Source organism: Nicotiana tabacum, chromosome 1, assembly GCF_000715075.1.
Source record: "Nicotiana tabacum cultivar K326 chromosome 1, ASM71507v2, whole genome shotgun sequence".
In the NCBI taxonomy this organism is placed as follows: domain Eukaryota; kingdom Viridiplantae; phylum Streptophyta; class Magnoliopsida; order Solanales; family Solanaceae; genus Nicotiana; species Nicotiana tabacum.
The window spans coordinates 201219630-201244374 of NC_134080.1; the positions used below are offsets into that span (position 1 = coordinate 201219630).

The following is a 24745-nucleotide window of genomic DNA, read 5'->3' on the forward strand; positions in this document are numbered from 1 at the left end:
CCCTAGTGTTAATCAACTCTAAGTACTTTTCAAAATTAGGGTTTCTGCTTCGTTTATTTTTGCAAAGGGTTTTCTAAAATTTCTCATGTTTTTGTTTAATCTTTCTGTAATGACTATGTTCTAGGCTTGATTGCTTGACTGCTCATTGTCTAACTTCAACATTTCTGTCTGTTATTGTTTGAATAATTGACTGATTAACTTAATTATATAGGGTTTCATTGTTTGCTAAAATAATTTGTTGATTTCTACATGTTTTTCTTCATCTAGAGGTTCCTAATTTGTGTCTCTTGCCTATTCATGGGTTGATTGACCTTCGATTGGTCTCTAATTACCTATGATTGCCTTATTCGTGTGATTGATTGCTTAATTTATGGGTTCTAACCCTAATTGACTGTTAAACCCACGTCTTGCCTTATTTGAAACTCAATCAGAGTTATTTATGGGTATAATCCCCTAATTTTCTGTCCCTATCAAGCTTGATTGATTATTTGATTACTTCCCTTACCTTAATAAACTATCCGTATGGTTTAGGGATTCTTACTGATTCCCTATTTGGTATAATTTGGATTTCTTACCCTAATTAACTTTTTTTTGTTGTGGCCGTTAAGTGATTACCCCTAATTAAGGGGTTTATTCCGGACTCCCTCACATGAATTGATTTTATGATTATTTGATTGCCCCTAATTGACTGACATCTAATTCTCTTGACCTTATTCGCTCTACTCCCTAAGTGCTATATATACACTCTTATTTTTCCTCTCAAGGACACGAACAACAGTTCATAAACACACTCACACACAAACTCTGCTCTCATCTCTCTTTGCTACTTGTGTTCATTGTTTGTCTAGTCGGTTGAAAGCCAAGACTAGACTGTTGAATCCTGCTACTTTACTTTCTGCTTCTACTTCTTTAACTGGTATGCTCTCACTTTACTATCATGAAAACCTCTGTATGATTTTATCTGTGTATTTTCTATTCCCAGCATGTCCATTTTATGTTACTAAATCGGTAGGATCTTTATATATCAATCTGTTTACCTTCAACTAGACCTGTGTGATTCATGCTCATTATCCTTAGTCAGTATGGATACTGCCATTCAATTGGACTACATGCTTCCTGCTATTTCAACTTAACCTATATGCTTCATTATAATAACAGGCCTACTTCTGTCTTAATTGAACCTATGTGTCTACTGCAATAACATGTTTACTTATATGTTAACTGCAATACTATATTTACTTCTGTCTAATTGAACCCATGTGTGTCCTGCTCTCAATCTATTTATTCTTGCTTTAGTTAGACTTCTATGTTTTAGACTCATGCTTATTTCTTCTTTACTAGCATATCCCTTCTATCTTATGTTCACCTCTGACAAATATGACTCCCCAGCCCTACTACCCCTATGTATGTGACTGGGTACTCACCTAGTGACAGTAAATTAACTAAGTTGAGACTTTAAGTTACCCTGTTTCTGTATACTATTTGGCTGCTGGGACCTTTGTTTGAGTTACAATGATTGGATGATCCTGTTTGCTCCTTACTTCCTGAGAATCCAAAACTATTTTCTTAAAACTATCTCCTGTTTTCAACTCCTATTCTTAGAACACCTAAGGTCTTGCCCCTCCATTGTAAGCATTGCTTAGGAGTCCCTGAGACTCCTCTGAACTCTGACACACTAGAGTTGGTTTTTCAAAACTTACTCACAAAGGGTTACTTTGAAGGTTTCCTGGTGTGAGCATGGCCCGGGGTCCCTGAGGCCCTTGGGAACTTTGACACACTAGGATACTATTGGATGCACTATGAGGTTATGGCACTTTTGGACGGGTTAAAGGCCTGGTCTGCTAGGTTTATCTTTTGGGCCTATATTCAGGCTCCCTATAGTTGTAGCAATTTCACTTTTGTAATTCATTATTAATGTTGGTCTGTAATAATAATTCTTGTAAACAGATATTGGGGAAATTAGTAAAAGGGAGGGATTCTTATACATATCCTGTTGGGAAAGGTTAGATACCATACTTATAGGTTGTTACAATATTTGTTCATTTAGATACCATGCCTATAAGTTGTTACAATGTTTGCTCATTTAGACATCATGCCTATAGGGTTCAAAAATCGATCCTGCATTCTAGATAACATGTCTGTAAGTTTGCTGCGATGCTTTCTTAGATACCATGCCTATAGGTTGTTACAATATTGTTTATTTAGATATCATGCCTATAGGGGGTTTTAAAATTAACTTGTCTTACTTGTAAGTTTGAAAAGAGCAGTTTCTGCATATTAACAAGGTTTAAATCAGTCTTCTGCATGTTTTAAAACTAACTGCTGCATTTAGATGCTATGCTTATAGGATTCTACAACAATTTCTACATTTAGTTGCCAGTATCTAAAAGTCTAAAATCAGTTATGACACCTAGACAGCATGCCTATAGGACTTAATAAACTCGAATCATTTTAAACTAATTCCCAGAATTCTGATTGCATTTAGACAGCATGTTTATAGGGTATTACAGATCTGCACCTAGGTAAGCCTATAGGTAATCAAGGTTTAATAAAAATGTGGAATTATGTTTTGCTTACTTGTGACTGCCCAGATTCAGTAGGTTTTAAAATCAGTAGGCAAACTGATTAGGCCTTTAACACTTTTCCTTAATGCAATACTGCATATTCTCTACTTGTCATGCTCACCTAGATATCCTGTTCTAGGACCTTTCTGAAATATCTAAAATCTGTTGTTTGAGACGTGCACTTGCTTGCTCTATTTATGGAGGTAAAATGTGAGCCTTTTAACTGTTTTATCCTTGGTCCAGTCTTACGTGTTTTGTTTATCGCCTAGAGTTTTCTCCTTTTAATTACTGCAGGAGAGTATAGATCCACCTTAACTAGAAGTCCTAAATACCTCCGGGATTATATAAGTAAAAGGACGGGTAGTGCATGCATAGGATACATCTTAAGGTTGCTAGAACGCTTTAGGCTATGACCAAGGGGAGGGAAATTGGGTAGTAAAGGATATGATGACTTGTGTGTTAATGCCACATGTAACCCCTCTAGTTGAGGAAGGATTACCGCGTATTGTACAGATGTGATCCTATAGGCTAACAAACCTAGGACTTCCCTCATCTTATTTACATATGTATGCTCAGACTGCTTATCTGTTAAATTTTCTTTATCTTATATGTGTGCTTAGACTATCTATCTGTTAAATGACTGATTCACATAATTTTAGTTCGGCCGAGACCCACCGTTGTGGACTGTGAGGTGCCTAACACCTTCCCCTCTAGGTTATTTCGAGCTCTTACCCAATCTCTGGTAATGCAAACGAGTTTCATGAGTTATTTGCTCTAGGTGCCCTAATGCACCTTCAATCCATTAGGTGGCGACTCTTCAGATTCAAATACCCAATTCCCAAAAGAAAATGAGTTGTTCCCAATGAATGTCAAAGCCCGAACTACGCGAGGAAAAAGGGGGCGCAACGGTCATGGGTTGGATAATTCCTTTCATGCTTCCTCAACTGCCTTGAAGCATACGCAATTACCTTCCCATGTTGCATCAGGACATATCCTAACCCGACACCTGAGGCTTCACAATACAAGGCATAACCCTCTGGACCCTCTAGAAGTGTTAGAACTGGCACTGAGGTCAACCTATTCTTAAGCTCTTGGAAACTCCCCTCGCAAGCCCTCGTCTATTGAAACTTAGTTGCTTTCTGTGTCAACTTTATCAATGGTGCCAAAAGGGAAGAAAAACCCTCTACGAACCTCTGGTAGTATCCTACTAAGCCTAGAAATATACAAACCTCTATCGAAGTGGTAGGTCTAGGCCAAGATTTCACGGCCTCAATCTTCTGAGTGTGTACTTTTATACCTTCATCGAATACAATATGCCCCAAGAATGCTATAGACTTCAATCAGAACTCACATTTAGAAAACTTAGCATAAAACTTACGATCACGGATAGATCTAAAAAATGACCGGAATAGGCTATTCATCAAGTCCATTAATATGGCGGGTGCATTTGTCAACCCGAAGGACATGGCAAGAAACTCGAAGTGCCTATATTGGGTCCTAAAGGCTATCTTCGGAATATCTTTCTCCGGAACATTGACCTGGTGGTACCCCGACCTCAAATCTATCTTTGAAAAGCATGTAGTCCCTTACAGATGATCAAACAAGTCATCGATCCTTGGAAGTGGATACTTATTCTTAATAGTTACATTATTCAGCTGCCTATAATCGATACACATCCTCAGCGAGCTGTCTTTCTTCCGCACAAACAGTACCGGTGCACCTAAGGTAAGGTACTGGTCCTGATGAAACCTTTCTCCAGCAAATCTTTTAACTACTCCTTCAACTACTTCAATTCGGTAGGTGCCATTCTATACGGAGGGATGTATATTGGTTGAATTCCCGAAAGTAAATCGATGCTAAAATCAATCTCTCGCTCTGAATACCTGGAAGCTCATCTGGAAACACATCTGCGTACTCTTTGACTACTGAAATATACTGAAGTGTAGGTATCTCAACATCTGCATCTCTAACTCGCGCCATATGATAAATGCACCCTTTTGCGATCATTTTCCTCACCTTCAGATAGGAAATACACCTACCTCTGGGTGTCGCTGTATTACCTACCCATTCAAGGACTGGATCACCCAGAAAATGAAATATGGCTGCCTTTGCTCGACAATCAACTGTGGCATAACAAGCTGCCAACCGGTCCATGCCTATGATAGCATCAAAACCCAACATCTCTAGCTCAACTAAGTCAGCTGAGGTCTGACGATTGCAAGCTGTCACCGTACAACCTCGGTAAACCCGTCTACTCAATAATTGATTTTCCGACCGGTGTAGATACCGTAAAAGGATAACTTATTATTTCACGCACTATACCAAACTTCCCCTCGACAAATGGGGTAATATATGATAACGTAGATCCTCGGTCTATCTAGGCAAAAGCATCGTGAGAGCAAATGGTCAATATACTTGTCACAACGTCCGGTGAAGACTACTGGTCCTATTGACCCGCTAAAGCATAGATACAGTTCTGATTACCACTTGAACTAGAACCTCTACCTCTTCCTCGACCTCTACCAGCCGAACACTGAGACTCGCACCTTAAAGGATGCACAGACATAGATGATCTTGTTGCTAAACTCGATGGTTGTGCCATTCCCCTAGAATCTCTATTTGGGCAATCTCGCATCATATGCCCCGAACGCCCACATGTATAATAAGCATCAGAACCTGCTTGGCATTGGCCCAAGTGTCCGCTACCACAGATGTCACACCATTGTGGAAATGACCATGTCTGCCCTGAACGTCACTGTCGCTGCAAACCTGACGCCCCTAAGCTCTCACCTGGTCCTGACTTAGCATAGTGGTCATACCTGTAACTGTAACTGAGGTGGTGGAGGCCTAGGTGGCCGTCCGAAGTATTGGGGCCTATAACTACCTTGAGACTTCTCCTGAGACCTGGTAAATCTTATCCTCTTATGCTTCCCTTGCTCAGTCCTCTCTGTACCCTACTATCGATACCTAACCCTTTCTATATTCTGGGCGAACGCCTGAATTCGGGAGATATCCATACTATCCTATAATACAGTGGTGGCACATGCCTTGGTCAACTTTGGGGACAACCCCGCTATAAACCTATGAATCATGTTCCGCATAGTAGCAACAATGGATGGTGCATATCTGGTCAATGATTCAAAACGGAGACTATACTCTCAAACACTCATATTGCCCTACTTGAGGGATAAAAAATGATCGACTTGAGCCTGCCGGATCTCCTGTAGTAAGTACTGTTCAAGAAAGGCATCTGAAAAATTTTCCCAAATAACTGGAGGTGCATCACGTCTCCTGGACCTCCCCCATCCCCCGTATCAAAGGATGGCTATATCTCAGAGTCGAAAAGTTGCTAGCTCAACTGCCTCTTTCTCTGTGGCATGCATAACCCCAAAGGTCCTGTGAAGCTGATATATGAAATCCTACGGATCCTCCCTTTGATCTGTCCCCGTGAACTCTGGGGGACTCAAAGCAATAAACTCTTAGACCCTTGAACTCCTAGACCCCTCAGAAGATCCTACAATAGTTGATGCCCTAGCTTATTGCTGGGTGGCTACCAACAGTGTCAACAAATGCACCACACTTCTCAAGTCCTGATCTGATAGAAGTAGAGGGGGAACTGGATGTGCGACATCCCTAGGAATCTCCTCAGGTGGTGGAGGAGCTAGTAATGGCTAAGTAGGGGTCTCACCTTGGGCCTCAGATTGGGCCCCATCTACTAGGGATACCCTGCTAGCCCCCTCAGTTGTTGTTGTATCTCTCTTCTGGCTAGCCGTAGTCTTCCTAGTCACTGTCATCTGTGTATGCAAATACCAACATGTAAGTTTAATTCAATTTTCCTATAACTCAGTTCTATAGCATGATTTAGATTTGAAAGAAGGGTAACCAACTCCTAAAGGTCATGTAGTTCCCTGCTTATATAATGTGGTGCACAACACATCTATAAACAAAGATCTACTAGACACGGCTTGTAGACTCCCTAGGACATAACTATTATGATACCAAGTTTTTCACACCCTGAACCTGGGAGGCGAGACCAGCACTCAGTGCCTCACTTAACCTAATGTACCAACTTACGACTGATTAACTCTGAACATACAATGTCATACTTTGGCCATAGGGCTACATTCCAAGACAATTTACAAAGAAAAATATAAAACTGAACAGAAGCTAGCGCTGACTAAACATCAATATAAAGTTGCGCTGACAAGGCCGTTATAGCTACTACAGCTGACAACCAACAAAATATACATACAAGGCCTACAAGCTCAACATATTGCACTAACTAATAGGATATGTCTACAAGCCTCTACTGATGTATGTATGGTAATCGGAACAGGGCCCCGACCTACCCATAACATATATACATATATACATAATATGTACACGAAACTCTAGACCCGACAACTCCGAAGGACATGGAGCTTACTGATCAGGCTGAACTCAGGCAACACCTACTAAGGAGGTCTACCCGTTTGTCTGTCTACACCTGCACGCATGAAATGCAGCACCCCCAGAAAAGGGACATCAGTACAAAATAATGTACCGAGTATGTAAGGTAATAAAATAACTAAAAGCTGAAACTAAATTGATAATATGATAACTGAAAGTAACTGGGAGACAAAGATGATTTGGAGATATACTTACCTACTGATACTTAATCAACTCTCTCAATATAGTAAGTAAAATAAATGTCCGGCCATATAAGGCTCGGAACATGTAACTGCTCTGCCGTTGTAGGCTCGTTCATAGGCGCTCGACCATACTAGGCTCTGTGTCTAAGCCATTTTGGGCTCGCTCATAGGTGCTCGGCCCCAATAGGCTCGGTATATAACTTACCATCTGATCAGAGGTTGCCTAATAGGGGCCTGAACACCGATTATAGCTCGGTGGTAGTGAAAATACTGTAATATTGTATATATATATATATACCCTTTGCTTTCTTGACTAGAAGAAGTTAATACTCAATTGAATACAAAGTCCCAATAAGGGTGAATATTGTAACTTATAAGACTAGTATAATGTATATAAATTCGAGAGTATGAACTTCTCTTTATGTCTCGTCATCAAACACATGTAGTTACGAGATTATGCCAAAATGAAGGAAGGGCTTAGCCTTAACATACTTGAGCCGATTCTCTTGATAATCACCAAGTTGAAATCACCTCTTCGCACCTTAATCTACAACAACGATAATAATAATATCATTAAGTTGCGAAAGGTACAACTATTGCACAACGAACGACAAGCTTATTTTGTACAAAAAAGGGTAACAACTCCCCTATAATCCTTACTTCTTCCAAATTCAAGATAACACCAACAACACAAGAACACAACAATAACAACAACATATATACATTAATTTCCAGCCTTATATACACCATAAAATACTACAAAATATCTCAACACACCGCAATCTCTTCATACACAAAACGACCACTTTAGTAGTGTCAAACGACCCAAAAATGTTACGACGAACAATCAGACCACCACCCTACATCTATATGGTGTTCATCCACGCCCTTCCTCCTCCAAAACCCCACAAAATAGTAGTAAAACACGCATCCCAATAGCAACACAAAATAGTCCACAAGATAGTCTGCTACAAGTGAATAACTTGAACTCACGGCTTCCAATCACCGTCCCGTGAGTTCTTACAACTATAGAACGACTTACCATGAATTTACAGAAGAAAAAATTGATGAAAGAGAGAAGTAAAATTACCTTGTTTGTTGGATAACTCAGCTCCTATATTGGTTCTTCAAACTCTAGGTTTTGCCTCCAATTAGAACTTGAAAGGGAGAGAAAATCAATTAGGGTTTGTGTGTAATTTTTGGGAGGAAGTTTGCAAGGGTTTAGGTCTATTTATTTGTGATATATAATGAGGTTTATATTTTAGGAGATAAGCCCTTAAATGGGCTCTTTTGCTGACCCAAAATTGCCTCTTTTTGGGCTCTCATTTAACCAAGTAGGTGACACACCTACTTGTCACCTAGCAGCCTGCACAGTCTCGCAAAAATACATATATCTCTCTATTCCGATGTCATAATAATAAACGGTTTAATGTGTTAGAAAATAGACTCATATAGCTTCAATTTTATGGGTGGAACACTCCATAATTCTAAGTATATTTGGAGAAAATCGCAATTACATTGGACCCAACTTTTTAGTAAAACTTATGAATGTAACTTGTGATGACTTTCTTTCATCGGCTTTTGTTCAACAACTCGCTTGACTTCAAAACATAACACACGGCTATCATATGACTAAACTAATTCATAACATAACCTTCTTATCATGTTAATCACCCTAGTCTCACCCCAAAAGTACATGTTATAATCACCCTATACGGCAGGGGTCCTGCAAAGCCATCAAAGATGAGCAAAACGAACAAAAATTTTTTGCTCCAGTTTGGTACTAGGAAAATTTTGTGAGTTATTAGAGAAAGCGATAAACTATCTACTTTGTTGAAAGGAAGACAAATCTAGTAGTATAAAGTATAGGTGTTAATTGGATGGGCTGGTTCAGGATGTAAACGAAAAAAATAGCCCGTCCGGTTAGTGTTCCCGACTGGTTAGTGGGCTAGGTAAACGAGCTGGTAAGGGGTTGGGAAAGTTTGGTCTAATTAGGGCCCGTCCGGATTTGGGATTAACGGGTCCGAACCAGGCCGAGTTACTTTTTTTAGTATATTTTATTTTTCTTATTCAATATTATTGATACTTAAGTGTTTGCAAACTTTTAAGGCTTAGAATTAAACTTTAAACATTAAAGTTTAAAGTTTTAAATTTGATTTTTAAAATATTAAATTTGAAATTTGAAAGTAAGTGGCTACAAAAAATTATTTAATAAGACTAATATGTAAGGATCAAACTCTGAAGGCTTTCGTTTTATATTTTTATTGAATAATAAATAATACTTCAAATTAATTTGCTAGTCTTATTTTGATTTTTTTTTATTTTTGAACTTGCAAATTAAAATTTTACAACTATTATAAAAAGAAGAAAAAAGTACATCACATGCTTTGCATCATTTTTGTAAGTTGATCCATGTCAACATGAGGTTCTTGATTTTCGGCATTGCTTTAATCGGAATCATAAACCATTATATCTCTAATTTCTTGGTCCTCCATTTCATCTACCTCTTCACGCCCTTGATTTCATCGTTCTGATCTTGTCCAATTTCTAAAGCACACTAGAATTTCCAAAGCGTTGCTACCCAATGAATGACGATATCTCCTAGTTTCTACCTTGCTTGGCTAAATGTCCTCTCTGATGCGACTGGTTTGTTGATGATCTCCTAGTGTAGACCAAATCAAATAATCTTCAACATTATCATTATCCTCCCAAGCACCATTCTCAGATGTTGAAACTGAACGAGTATACCGGGATTTCGGATGTCGCACTAAATTTGATATCAAACTTCAGTTGATAGAGTAATATTTGATATTTGATGAGATTGAATATTGATACCACGCTTCACTTGAATACCTAATATTTGATAATTATAATTTTTTAGTGACTAAAGTAGATATTTGATGAAACTTGAAATAATAAGTAATTGAGAATTAAAGGGAAATAAACAATATTATCAAGAGATAATTAGAGTAGTAAGAGAGAAAATTGTGAGAAAAAAATGAAGAAGAAGGGGGTTTATTTATAGTTTTTAAAACGTTAAAATTGTAATTTATCAATTATTAGGGGTGGGGGAGGGGGGCTATTTTCTTAAAAGGGTAGGCCGGAACGGCCATTTTAGCAAAAATGACCGTTGCCCAATGGTCATTTTTGAATTTGACCGTTGGCAACGGTCATAAATTTTAAAAAAAAATTAACACAATTGTAACCTGGCTAAACCGACTTGTAGCCCGGTAAAGGGTAACTAGGCTAACCAGGTTCCGAGGCACCGGTTATCAAAATATGTTCATTCCCGCCTGGCTCCCCCAAACCCTCCCCAACTCGTCCCACCCCCTAGCGTACCGGGTTGACCCGGGCTAAACCGAGTCGAATCGAGCTATGATAGGGCTAGCCCGACCCAATTAACAGTCTTTGTATAAACTAGATATGTGAGGATATGCAACTAGGGGGAGTATCATGAGTTAATGAGAGAGAACATAACCTGAAGATTGTGCCTGGAATTACTGAAAAGAAATGTAATCATGGCTTAGTACCTTTGTATTAAGGGATAGAATGTAACCAGGGGATGGTGCCCTATATTACCGATAGGAAATGTAAAGGAATGTAACCAGGAGTTGCCACCCTATTTCACTATGAAATATAACCAGGAGTTGGCGTCCTATATCACTAGGAAGGAATATAACCAGGAGTTGGTACCCTGTATTACTGAAAGAAATATAACTAGGGGTTGGCGCCCTGTATTATTGATAAAGTGCTGAATCCCTCTAGGCGAAAAAGGTTTTACCTGAGTTAAGCTACGTAAAACAGCCTTAGCAAAGAGTACTCCTACCCGGAAATATGAGTTGGATCCCCCTAGGCGAAAAGGTTCTGCCTGAGTTAAGCTACGAAAATGGGCTGCGAAAGCATACTTCTATCCAAAAATATAGGCTTGATCTTCCTAGGGGAAAAGGTTCTACTTGAGTTACGGTATGTAGAACAGCCTGAGCGAAGAGTACTTCTAACCAAAAAATATAAGTTGGATCCCACTAGGCAAAAAGGTTCTACCTGAGTTAAGCTACGAAAATGATCTGAGCGAAGAGTACTTCTATCCGGAAATATGAGCTGGATCCCCCCAGGAAAAAAGATTATACCAGAGTTAAGCTGCGTAAAACAGCCTGAACGAAGAGTACTTCTACCTAAAAATATGAGTTAATCCCCGTAGGCGAAAAGGTTCTACCTGAGTTGAGCTAAGTAAAACAGTCTGAGCGCAGAGTACCTCTACTCGAAAATATGAGCTGGATCCCCTAGGCGAAAAGGTTTTACTTGAGTTAAGCTACAAAAATGGGCTGAGCGAAAAGTACTTCTACCCGAAAATATGAGCTGGACCCCCCTAAGCGAAAAGGTTCTACCTGAGTTAAGCTACATAAAACAGCCTGAGCGAAGAATACTTCTACCCGGAAATATGAGCAGGATCCCCTAGGAGAAAAGGTTCTACTTGAGTTAAGCTACAAAAATGATATGAAAGAAGAGTACTTCTACCCAGAAATATGAGTTGGATTCCCCCTAGGTGAAAAGGTTATACCTGAGTTAAGCTACGTAAAACGTGAAGAGTATTTTACCCGAAAATATGAGCTAGATCCCCCTAGAAGAAAAGGTTCTACATGAGTTAAGCTACGTAAAATAACTTGAGCAAAGAGTACTCCTACCCGAAAATATGAGCTGGATCCCCCTAGAAGAAAAGGTTCTACCTGAGTTAAGCTACATAAAACAGCCTGAGCGGAGAGTACTTCTACCCGGAAATATGAGCTGGTTCCCCTAGGAGAAAAGGTTCTACTTGAGTTAAGCTACAAAAATGATATGAAAGAAGAGTACTTCTACCCAGAAATATGAGTTGGATTCCCCCTAGGTGAAAAGGTTCTACATGAGTTAAGCTACGTAAAACGTGAAGAGTATTTTACCCGAAAATATGAGCTAGATCCCCCTAGAAGAAAGATCCTACATGAGTTAAGCTACGTAAAACAGCTTGAGCAAAGAGTACTCCTACCCGAAAATATGAGCTGGATCCCCCTAGAAGAAAAGGTTCTACCTGAGTTAAGCTATGAAAATGGGCTAAGCGAAGAGTACTTCTACCCGGAAATATGAGTTGGATCCCCTAGGCGAAAAGGTTCTACCTAAGTTAAGCTACGTAAAATAGCCTGAGCGAAGAGTACTTCTACCCATAAATATGACTTGGATCCCCCTAGGCGAAAAGGTTTTACCTGAGTTAAGCTACGTAAAAGAGCCTGAGCGAAGAGTACTTCTACCAGAACATATGAGCTAGATATCCCTAGGTGAAAAGGTTCTACGTGAGTTAAGCTACGAAAATGGGTTGAGCGAAGAGTACATCTACCCAGAAATATGAGCTATATCTCCCTAGGCGTAAAGGTTCTAACTGAGTTAAGTTACATTAAACAGCATGAGTGAAGAGTACTTCTATCCGAAAATATGATTTGGAGCCTTCCAGGCGAAAAAGTTCTACCTTAGTTAAGCTACGAAAATGGGAGGTATGAACAATAGTGATGCATGCTAAAAAAAAGGAGATTTTGAGGAACTTACTTTTGGTTATATTCATCCTTTAAGAATTGCCATTCTGCACTGCTTTGTTTCTACTTCAAACGAAGAAAAAATTATGAGTTTTCAAAGTGGTGGTCGGTTTGTGGCTTTAATGCTCTAAGTACTTTTAATTCCAGGCCACCCCGCTGTCAGAGGACTGGTTCTGTCAGTGTGGTACCGAGTTGCTTGGAAATTTATCACTTTCTGGAGACCTTGGCTTTCTGGTGTTGCCTCTGACTGTTTCGTACCCGGATGTTTAAAGTGATGTGGACCCTTGTCTAGAAAGCACGTCTTTACTTTGGCGGTTTGTTTTTTGTTTACAAATCAAACTTGATTTTCTTGCACCCAATACCTATTTGTGTCGTGGTGCTATCAACTTTTCCCATGAAGCAAGTTCTTGCTTAGCGACCTTTTTGATTTCTTTGAAACACTTTATTCGGTTGATCAAAAGAGATCAAAGATGGATTTGTGCCGTTGTCAATGTCGTATATGCCCCAAATTGTGCTCGATATTATAGGGAAGCTATTGCCTGTTTTACAGCCATTTCTTTGCTTTGCTTTTGATGCAAGATTAGACACTAAAAGGGATTCAAAGAAAATTATGCGCAAAATAGATGAATTATTGATAGTGAAAAAGAACTATGTTTAAGGAAAAGGTGTCCCTTTTGGGGAAAGGAATATGGAGACTTATCTGGAGGTATGTGCTGATTTCAATGAATCATGACATGTATTTTGGATTGGATGCCTGATCCGTCTGAGCTGTCTAAATCTCAAAATCTATTGCAAACGTTCATCTGGAAACTGAGTCCTTGGTTGTGCTCATGCCTGAGTATTGAAGACCTTCGTTCGGCCAGTAGTGCCTTATGCAGGTTTTCGCTCTCTCATTTCTCTACTCATCATCACCTTATGTTGCTCATATGGCTTTCCACCAATAAGACACTTATTTCTCTACTCAATATTGCCTTATGGTGCCCATTTGGGTTTTCACCATTAAGACTCTCTAGTTTTCTTTTTTCTTTTTTTCTGCCGCCCTTGATTGTATGCATCAAGTGGTCCGACATCTTGGCATGGTGATTTCAACATTCTCAAAGATCGATTGGAAGGTCTTAACGGGAAAAGGTGAAAAGAAGCTCGAACTGAATTACAACTTTATGAACCATTTTTAAAGAATTACCATAAAAATAAAACAAATTCCTACCCCAATTTTGGAGTATTGTGGATATGAATTTTTGTTGTGATGGGACCGAACCCAGGTTAGGGCTGCCTACATATACTTTTAAAATCAGGTCGAACATAGTTCACTAACTTATAAGATTTGTTGTTTGATTGCTGTTTTTTTTCTTTTTTTTCTTTTTTGTTTTAACAAGCACACAGTTCCAAAAAGAGGAAAAACAAAGAATGCAAATATGACTCAAAAGGGTTAACAAAAGGGTGATACCTATTTGGGATAGTGAGCAATGATAGCCTTCGTCGTCTCGATCTAAGAAAATCATGCGTGAAAGTTCTACAGTGAGTATATATGAAATATAATATATTTTGACTGCATTTGCGTTAATGGTCATGTCTGATACCCATCCATCTTCATCTTCCAAGTGCAAGGCCCCTTTTGGTAACACTTACTTGATGATATAGGGTCCTTGCCAGTTCGGGGCGAACTTTCCTTTAGCTTTAACCTGGTATGGAAAGATTGATTTTAAAACGAGTTGGCCTACCTCAAAGTGTCTTCGGCGCACTTTCTTGTTATAGGTATGTGCCATTCTTTGCTGGATAGACCAAAAAGCAATAGGCTGCGGGTCTATTTCTTTTTGTGAGTTATTGGTCCACTTTTCCTATTTAAGTAAAAGCTATCCCAATGCCATGCAAAGCCCAATATAAAATAATTTGGCCTAATGGCCATGTGATATTCAAAGTGAACTAGTAGTCCAAATTCCCATAGGCTGGCTCTATACTTTAAAAGTTAGAACAAGCCTAGCACTTTGTTTTGAACTATGAAAATCAAAGTAATCTTACTTCAAATATTTTAGCATATCTATCTTTGTAATAACGTGGCTTTTCCTACCAACGAGTTTAGAGATGTTCTTTTCTTTAAATGAAAAGCTAGTTTTTCTTTCCAAAATTTTAACAACTTATTCGCCTTAGTAATTAATTTAAAAGCTAGGCAAATAATAGGCGTGTTTTAACTTCATGAAATCGCTTGTGTAGCGTGATGTTTAACATGTAATAAATTATCAAGACGGGTGACGAATGAACTTTATCTGAAAGAGTTTAACACTACCAACTTAAATACCTGGATATGCATCACTTGCATTTTTGTTTTACTAGCAGTTTCATGAAACAAAGGTGATAGTGAGTCATAATAACAAAGCAACTAAGAACCAGAAGGTTTAAGACATTTTGTCAACTAGAATATACATAGAAGTCCAAAATTTATCATATATGCTCACACACAAAACCTTACAAGAACAAAGTGCTTTTAAAGCTTAAAATAAATTGAAAAGAAACTCAAATTACTTCGTGTCCATTCAATCTTGACTCAAAATTATAGTAGCATTTTAAGAAAATTACCTGGATAGTAGAAAGAAAATGTCATCAAGGGAGGAATTGAATTTCAGCAACAAAATCAACAACTTATAACCCGAGAAAAAAACCCAGAAAAATCTAGCAAGAAAGTATTTGATACCAGTAGCTACTTACTCCGGCAACCACCAAGGATTCCTTTATTTTCTCACAAGTGATACACTCTGAGAAACATTCACCCGAAGCTCACCAGTTTCAGCTCTCACTATAAAATTTTAGCTGTTGTTTTACTCTATTTAGTTATGTGTTTTTAGTGTGTAAAAGATGTCTTCTATATATGATAGTTTTGTAAGCTTAAAGTAAGGAAAGAGCAGCCCGTAAGTAGGCAAAGAAAGTCATTTTTTGGACAAATTTTGATTCACCAAAAATCAATCTAAAAAAATCGATTTTGTATGCTAAACACAGTTCAAAGGCTTCCCAAAAGGTGAAATGATAGCCTGAAACCTACTGTGGCAGAAGTACGGAGGAAAGGGGTCCTTTCAGCCACCCTACTAGTAAGAAGTAGGCTACTAAAGTGTCATATTTCATGATTAAACTCATCTACCATCCAACTTTAAACTATCAACACCAAACTAGATCAACATAAATCAAACTTAAACTAGAACTTAACTCACTAATTGAATTGACAAAGTAAATATGACTTCAATCGTAACCAAGCTAAGCATTCAAATAAACCAGACTAAAATCAGTTTGATTTATGAGAAAATTAACATAGAGCAACTGAAACTATAACCTATTGCACTAAACAAATTTAAACATAGTATTGCTGCACTATCAGACAATAATTAATAGCAAAAAATGACTAACGATTAGATAATACAACTATTTCAAATTATATTAGTGCAGCCAAATGAATCAGGAATGACCAAATCAAGCGAAGAAATCAACTGAAATCTAAATAGCAAAAACAAAAACAGAAAAGGAAAGAAAGAAAAATAAAAAGAAAGGGAGGTAGGGTTTTACCATATGAGGGAAAGTCGATGCCAAATCGAGCAACGAAGAGATGTCGGGGTCATCAAAACGTGGCTGTCTGACCTTGAAGCACACGTTTCATTTTGGCAGACGCTAAATTCAATAAATTCAGATTCATACCTAAAGGAAATGGGTGTCCATGGGTCAAAAATATTATAAACATTGAGGCTTGTCAATGGTAAGGGTGGCTTGGATAGTGGGCTAGTTGGATCGGCGGCGGTGGTGTTTTTGGGATGAAGTTAAAAGGAAAGTGTAGATCTCATTGAGATCTACATGTTCATGTAGTTTTTGTGGGGGGTGTAGTCACTGGTTCTTCGTGAAATTGAAGAGGAAAATAAATGGCGGCTATCTAAGGTTTTGATTTCACAGAATTTAGAGGGATTTTTGAAGATTTGGGGCTCGAATTAGGAGAGAGGGTAAAAAGAGAAAGAGATTGTTGTAAGGTTTTATGGGGTTTGGATGAAGACCGGCCGGTGGTGGCGATTTTCGGCCAGCAGAGCCACCGTGAGGGGTAGTGGAGACGCGGGGAGTTTAAGAGAGTGAGGACAGAGGAGAGAAAGAAAGGAAATAGGGAAAATAGAGCAAATATTTTGGTATTTAGGGGTTTAAATACCTGAGTGGGGGATTGATCTTCAGTCGTTGGATCATCAGGGCATGGACTGGTGAGATTTAATATCTGATTCAGTAAATAAAACGACGTAGTTTTGCCTTGAAACTATGTTGCTTGAATGCTCCATCAGACAAGCCTAGGCTGGGACAGTTCAAACGGATTGGACCTTTGATTTGGCATGATTTAGGCCCAACTGATAAAACAAAAACTAATTGGCCCAATTCTTTACCATTCTATTATTATATTTCAAACTAATAACACAAAATCAAATAGAAAAATATGGTCAAAATATAGGCATTTACATTGGCAAATGGCACTTATAAAGAATTAGTAAATACAATATATAAATTGCAATTGGTAAATGCGATTTATACTTCGCAATATAAATGCATATATCGCAATTTTCAATTTCGATGTATATATCGCAATTACAAATTGCATCTTATATATTGCAATTTTACGACTTATATAACCCAACTATTATGCAAAGATTTGCGGTTTAAAGTTTTCTTTTGACATGATAAAAAGGAAATACAAACGCAGAAAATAGGATCATGTGACAAATAGCTTAAAAACATAACATAGATTGTTTAGAGATAGTCACAGTTGTTTGAGTCAGAGAGCAAATATTTTTTCTTGTTTATGAAGTAGTGAAGTAATAGGATCTGATAGTGTTAATGAAGTAATAGGAATTGATGGTGTTAAGTGAACCCACTGAATGGGTAAAACAACTACAGCTCCATAGAAGAGAAATCATTTAAACCCGTTAAGATTTGCATTGTATAACACCCATTTAAGAGAAAAACACTCTCTAATAGGCATTTTTTTCTTCTCCGGATAGTTATATCTCTTGAGGTGCAATTAATCATGATTATTAATTTATTATGCTTATATCCGAGATGACACTTGGATTCTATCAATGTTGGATGTTCATGTCACAAAATTTGATACAAAGGGAAGGCAGATGATGGTAGACTTATGTGAGAAAATGATGAACAAATTAACCAGGATTAGGGCCCTAATGGAATGATCCGGTCGGTCATTTTGAGAGTATTAGTTCCGATCCCTTAATTATTGTTTTTCCCGTATCTTTTTCTACTTATGTAACTTTTCAGAAAGTTTTGTTTTGGTTTCGGAGTGATTTGAGACACTTAGTCTCTAAAACGGAAGCTTAAGTTCTAGGATTTTGACCGTAGTTGGAAATATATGAAGATGACTCCAGAATGGAGTTTTATCAGTTATGTTAGCTTCGTTGGGTGATTTTGGATTTAAGAGCGTGTTCGGATTGTGATTTCGAGGTCAGTAACTGAATTAGGCTTGAAATGGCAAAAGTTAAATTTTTAGGAAGTTAGACCGTGAGTGGAATTTTTGATATCGAGGTCGGATTCTGATTCTGAAAGCTAGAGTAGGTCAGTAATGTCGAATATGACTTTTGTTCAATATTTGAGGTCAATCGTACATGTTTTGATAGGTTTCGGTATCGGTTGTAGAAGTTTGAAATTTCAAGTTCAATAAGTTTGAATTGGAGTGTGATTCATTTTTTTGTTATTGTTTGATGTGATTTGAGGGCTTGGTTAAGTTCGTATGGTGTTTAGGACTTGTTTATATATTTGATTGAGGTCCCGGGGGACTCGGGTGTGTTTCAAATTATTTTCGGATAAATTTTAGACTTGTGAGAATTGCTGAAGTTTTTCAACTTCTAGTGTCATCACACCTGCGGTGACGTTGACCGCAGATGTGGCCCTATTATGGATAGCCAGTGGTCGTAGGTACGACAAAAGGACCGCAGAAGTGGAGCCGCTCCTGCGGAGAAGTGATCGCAGATGCGGGAGTCGAGCTGGGTAAGGATTTCGCATAAGCGGACAATTATCCGCAAGTGCGTAGGTGTGGCTACTTGATCGCAGAAGCAGACCCAGGTGTCTTAAGTCAATTCCGCACCTGCAATGGAAATTCGGCAAGTGCGGCATTGCAGGTGCGACTGGGGGTCCGCATGTGCGAGATCACAGGGCAGAAAGGGGGAAATTATGAGGGTTTGATCTCATTTTCACTTTGGGACTTGAGAGCTCAGATTTAGGCGATAATTTAAGGGATTTTTAGATGAAGCGATATGGTATTGATTCTTAACTCATTTATGGTTATATTCCATAACCTATAGTTAATTTTATCATTTAATTAAGGATTTGGGTTGAGAAAATTGGAGAAAAAGTTTGAAAGTTCTTCAACCAAATTTTTGGGTTTTGTTTGAGATTTTGAGATCAGATTTGAGTAATTTTGGTACGAGTGAACTTGTGGCTGAATGGGTGTTCGTTTTTTTACTTTTACTCGATTCTGAGACGTGAGCTCGGGTTTACATTTTGGGGTGAATTTCTAATTTCTTGATAATAACTTAATTTCATTAATTAGATTAGTTTCTTATAGTTATATTTAAGGTATGTGATTGTTTTTGGCTAGATTTGGGCCACTCGGAGTCGAAAAATTGCAGAAAAGGCATTTTTACTAATTGATTAGCTTGGTGCAAGGTAAGTGGCTTGCCTAACCTTGTGTGGGGAAAATCCCCTTAGTGTTTGGTACTGTTGTGATATTTCTGTGATATGCGAGTGATGTGTATGCAAGGTGAAGAATGCGTACACAGGCTAATTGTTGAAAAATTCGGGTTTCACTGAGTAGTAACATGTTACATCTTCATTGAGTTATACCCGCATGTGTTGTTATCCTGTTTAGCCTAGTATCGTATGCCTACATGTCTTAAATGCTTATTTGAAATCTATGCGGCATGCTTAGTTGAATTCCTATTATTCCTTGATTCGTATCAGTCTTAAATTGTAGAGTTCTTATTGTTAAATGTTGTTTTCATATGTTTCGAGCTGTGTGTTTACCTTTGGGACTACGAGGAGGTACCTCGGGAGATCCTCCTGCACATTTACTTTTGGACTATGAGGCGGTACCTAGGGATATCCTCCTGCACATTTACTTTTGAGACTACGAGGCGGCATCTTAGGAGATCTCCATGTATATTTACTTTTGGGACTACGAGACGGTATCTCGAGAGATCCCCTGTTTATCATTTACTTTTGGGACTACGAAACGGTATCTCGGGAGCGCCCCTATTATTTATCTCTATGTATTGTGTTGTTATTTTTGGTAATTCTCCTTGTTAGATTCTCAGCCTATTTACATTATTATATCTTCTGTCTTGCTTATTATATACCATTGGGGTCCTGACCTGACCTCGTCACTACTCTACTAAGGTTAGGCTTGTCACTTACTGGTACCATTATGGTGTATTCATTCTACTCTTATGCACATGTTTTGTGTGTAGGTCCCGGTACCTCCTACCAGTCCCGCTATTAGTCGCATAGCTGCTGCTCAAGACACTTCAAGGTATATCTACCTGCCTCCGTAGACCTCCGAGTCCCCCTCTATCCCTTTTATGTTGTTCCTCCTTTATTTCTTCTAGTTATTGATGTATAGAAACAGTTAGAAAAATTATTAGAGTTTGTGACTTATGATTACCGGGTTTTGGAAATATTGTGTATACTCGAGTGCTGGTTTACTTGTACATGCCGAGCGACATTTTATCATTATATAGTTATCTGTTGCAGTCTAGCTGTTAAATTCTATTTTCATTTATGTTATTGCGCAAATTGTTAGGTTTACCTAGTGTCACACCTCCTTTTTTACCACCCGAGGGGTATAAGGGAGTTTTTTCCAATTTAACTGACAATCGAAACGGGATTATTTTATTTAAAATTTATAGTCGCCACTTGGGATAATTTATGGTGTCCCAAGTCACCGGTTTAAAATCCGGAATCGAGGAAGATTGAGTCTATTTACTGTCTGCGAACACAAAAATTTGGGTAAGGAATTCTGTTAACCCCGCGAGAAGGTGTTAGGCATTCCGGGGTTCCGTGGTTCTAGCACGGTCGCTTAAACTATTAATATTGGCCTATTATCTAATTAATTACACATTTTAAACCTATTGTAAATTTTAACTTTATAACCGCTTTTAATCATTTGATCGTTTTTTAGGATTTATAAAATTATTTCTTGAACAAGTTACGATTGTCGTACACTTGTTTGTTTTGGAACACGCCGCGAACCATGCTGCATGAAATGCACCCGCGATTCACGACATCTGTATTTTATTATTATTCAAAGTTGTTACGTTTGAGTCGCATGAAATGCACACCCGAATTGGGGATTACGTATCGTGACCATGCCAGGGAACCGTACCCATAGACACGATGATTTATTAATCGCGCCTAAAGCAAGCTACAATGTTCAAATTATTTCCTAAAACTAGTTTGAAATTATTGTGAAGGTCATAATTTATGGAAGTCATTTGTAAGTGAAGATATTATGACTTAGTGCTTATTTAAAGACGGGCCCACTAATAAATTCATTTGTATGGTCGATGGTTTTAAACATTTGGACTATTTGTTCACATTAATTTGCTGTATCTTCTATTACATTTTCAAAGCAATGCCAACAAAAAGGTTGCGACGACTTAATGATATGATTAAGATCTGTATCCATCAACTCATAAACCAAATAAATATCCTTGAAACTGCTTCTATGAATAGGCATCATCACATCCTTCAAAGCAACCACATTCTCATACCTAATGTGCCGCAAAAGCTTCAATTCTCTTAGTGTTCTCAACGAATCAATTCTATTTGAAAACACGTTATTGATCTTCTTGATAGCAATTACATCATTTTCAAAACAATGCCAACATAAAATTAAAATAAGAATGTAAACAAACTAGCATTTTATCCTAATTACATCAAGTAGTGAGTTAGCTCCAGCCAACTATGAGCAATTTCAATTATGAACAGAATATCACAAACAAGGAATTTGGCTAAATATATCATTCCAACACCAAATAAGATAGCAATTGACAAAAGGTGAGATGGAACGGACCTTTTATATCAGAAACACTTCTTGAATACAAGGGTGGGAATTCAACAAGAACAACTCGACCAAGAGAACAGAGGACTCGCCAGCAACCTCGCCGGAAATATCCAACCTCGGAACAGACATCCTCGCTACTAGATCTAAGCAACCAAGACCTTAAAGTCATTGAAGATTCCCTCAATTATTTCTATTTTCCCTTTAACTTTGATTGTGCCTTTTTCCTTTTCCAATTCATGTGTAGCATACGCGTCTGATTTTTCACTTTGTTATTGTACCTAATTTCATCAATCTTTATTCTTGCACCACATGAAAAGCTCTAGCCTAGAATATTTGCTCTGTTTTTAAAAAGATTAAGAGGAACATAATATATTGTGGTATTTTGGTGATTCGCACGGTGGAAAGGCAGTTACTAGACACGGTGATTACTAAGCTTTGTACATGATGGTATTATTGGGTTTTGATGATTTTAATCAGCTATGAATAGGTGATGTTTGTTTTTTTGGTGAGATTTCATGGAGGAATTAGTTTGAGAAAGGAAAAATGTGGTTCACAATGGTGAGGATGAAAAGCTGCGCACTTTTTTCATGGCCCCGCTCTTTTCTTAGCTAGGTGTTAGTTTTATAGAGGGTAGAAATTAGGTTAGCTTAAATAAGGAATGAGTATGGGCTTGGATCTAGGAAATTGGGTTGGACTATGCCTTTTTTGGATATAAATTTAGGCTAAGAAGACCAAATAATACAATGTATCTATAAAGATGTAAAGATTACTCTAAATTAAAATAAACTAATATAAAACTAAATACTATGAGTGAAACTAATTTTTTTTTTGTATATTCAAATGTTATAATACTATAAATATAAATATACTAATTGACTTTAACCTAAAGATGAACATATTTATTTTATTTTTTGTGATAAACTAAAGTAAAAGAGTCAAAACTATTTAAAATAACGATATTAAACCTAAATTAATTATTTTATGCTAAACATGTGTAAAATCTTGGGGAGGGTCAAAAATCACATGTCTACAACTGCCCCTCTTTGACTGCAAACGCGAACAGTTTTCAGACAAAGATTGACGAGATAGGTTTTTTGACCTGACCCTTATTTGGAGAGACCAAAAACTAAAAGAAAGGAGAATGTGACCGAACCCTGGTATCTGAGCTGCCTACATATCCTTGGCTATAAAAGAATCAGGCCACATGTAGTTTAAAATTAGGAAGAGTGATGGAGTATACCGAGGTGGAGAGCCGATTGAGGTGCCGTCGAGGTTCCGGTCTGCGGTCCCGTTATTACAGCAAAATCAAAATTAAAAAGACTAACTAAGCCTATCAGCTATGAGTTACAAGATTCCTTTTGATGAGTCTTCTGAAGATTGATCTTGAGTCTTGGTTGGTTCTTTATGCGGACTCTGATCTGAATCTTAATGCTTATTAGTTGCAGGTGTTGATTCAATCTTCTTCAGCTTTTTTAGATCAAAATGGGACACGCAGAGCTTGTGACTTCAATTATGTCTTGAGCAGTCCACATCTTTTCTCCGCTTTTGCACTTTGGATTCATTTTTTTCCTTTTGTTCTTGATTGAGACTTCTTATGTTGATCATCTCGGACTGCTGACTCGCATTCTTGATGCGAGATTCTTTTGTTGCTGACCTGAATTGCGTTCTGAATGGAATTCCCTTGTTTTCCAGGTGGGCGCCTGATTGCTGAACTTGAACCGTCTTCTCTTGTTACTTGAAACTGTTTTCCCTTGCACCTTGAACCATTTTCGCTTGAAACTTGAACCATCTTTCTTTGAAACTGCTTTCCCTTGAAACTCGAACTGTCTTCCCTTGTTCTCCAGGTGGGCGCCTGATACCACGGCAAAATAGACAAAACAAAAGAAACTTTTCTGCCCCAGTTTGCACTAGGAAGATTTGTGAGTTGTTAGCAATATTGTAAATCACTTATACTATTGATGCAATGATGAGAGTAAACTAAATATTAGACTAGGATGTGCATTTCCTATGCGTGATTGAACTTGTGCAAAACTATAAACTAAGCATCACTAAAGTAAAAACTGCCCCTATTCTCCAGGTGGGACCCCTGATTTCAAGAAATCTAAAAATTAAACCCTCTTTTTTCAAATTCAGACTTTCCCTTTTTTTAAAATTATTATACTAGGAAAAAATTCATCGGACTAGGTTTTCTATCTTAGGAGAAAGATTCATCATACTAAGATTTTGATCCTAGAAGAAAATTCATCAGACTAGGTCCCCATTTTTTGTTATCTTAGGAGAAAGATTCATCATACTAGGTCTTCTATCTTAGGAGAAAGATTCATCAGACTAACATTTTGATCCTAGGAAAAAATTTATCGGACTAGGTTTTCTATCTTAGGAGAAAGATTCATCAGACTAAGACTTCGATCCTAGGAGAAAATTCATCAGACTAGGTCCATTTCTTTTAAAATTATTATCCTAGGAGAAAATTTATTGGACTAGGTTTTATCTTAGGAGAAAATTCATCAGACTAAGACATTTATCCTAGGAGAAAGACTCATCAGACTAGGTTTGCTTATCTTAGGAGAAAGTTTATCAGACTAAGATTTCTATCCTAGGAGAAAATTCATCAGACTAGGTTTCTTTTCTTCTTCTTTTTTTGGTATCTTAGGAGAAAGATTCATCAGACTAAGATTTCTATCCTAGGAGAAGTTCATCAGACTAGGTCTTCTATCTTAGGAGAAAGATTCATCAGACTAAGATTTTCATCCTAGGAGAAAATTCATCAGACTAGGTCTTCTATCTTAGGAGAAAAATTCATCAGACTAAGATTTCTATCCTAGGAGAAAGTTCATGAGACTAGGGTTCCTTATATTTGGAGAAAGATTCATCAGACTAAGATTTGATCCTAGGAAAAGGTTCATCAGA

General features: G+C 37.8%; 1 long non-coding RNA gene across 5 annotated transcripts; it reads right to left on the reverse strand.

Moving 5' to 3' along the window:
- Window positions 1–6713: 6713 nt before the first annotated feature.
- LOC107819985 (uncharacterized) lies at window positions 6714–22677 on the reverse strand. 5 transcript variants are annotated; one of them, XR_012710928.1, is made up of 4 exons: window positions 21845–22464; window positions 16303–17114; window positions 7694–7742; window positions 6714–7050 (listed from the first exon to the last, which is right to left on the reverse strand). It is a non-coding gene; the product is annotated as an uncharacterized LOC107819985 (long non-coding RNA). The 5 variants fall into 5 exon arrangements; XR_012710926.1 differs by lacking the exons at window positions 6714–7050; window positions 7694–7742 and adding exons at window positions 9478–10048; window positions 14201–14435 and having other exon boundaries at window positions 21845–22465; XR_012710927.1 differs by lacking the exons at window positions 6714–7050; window positions 7694–7742 and adding an exon at window positions 9478–10048.
- Window positions 22678–24745: the final 2068 nt, after the last annotated feature.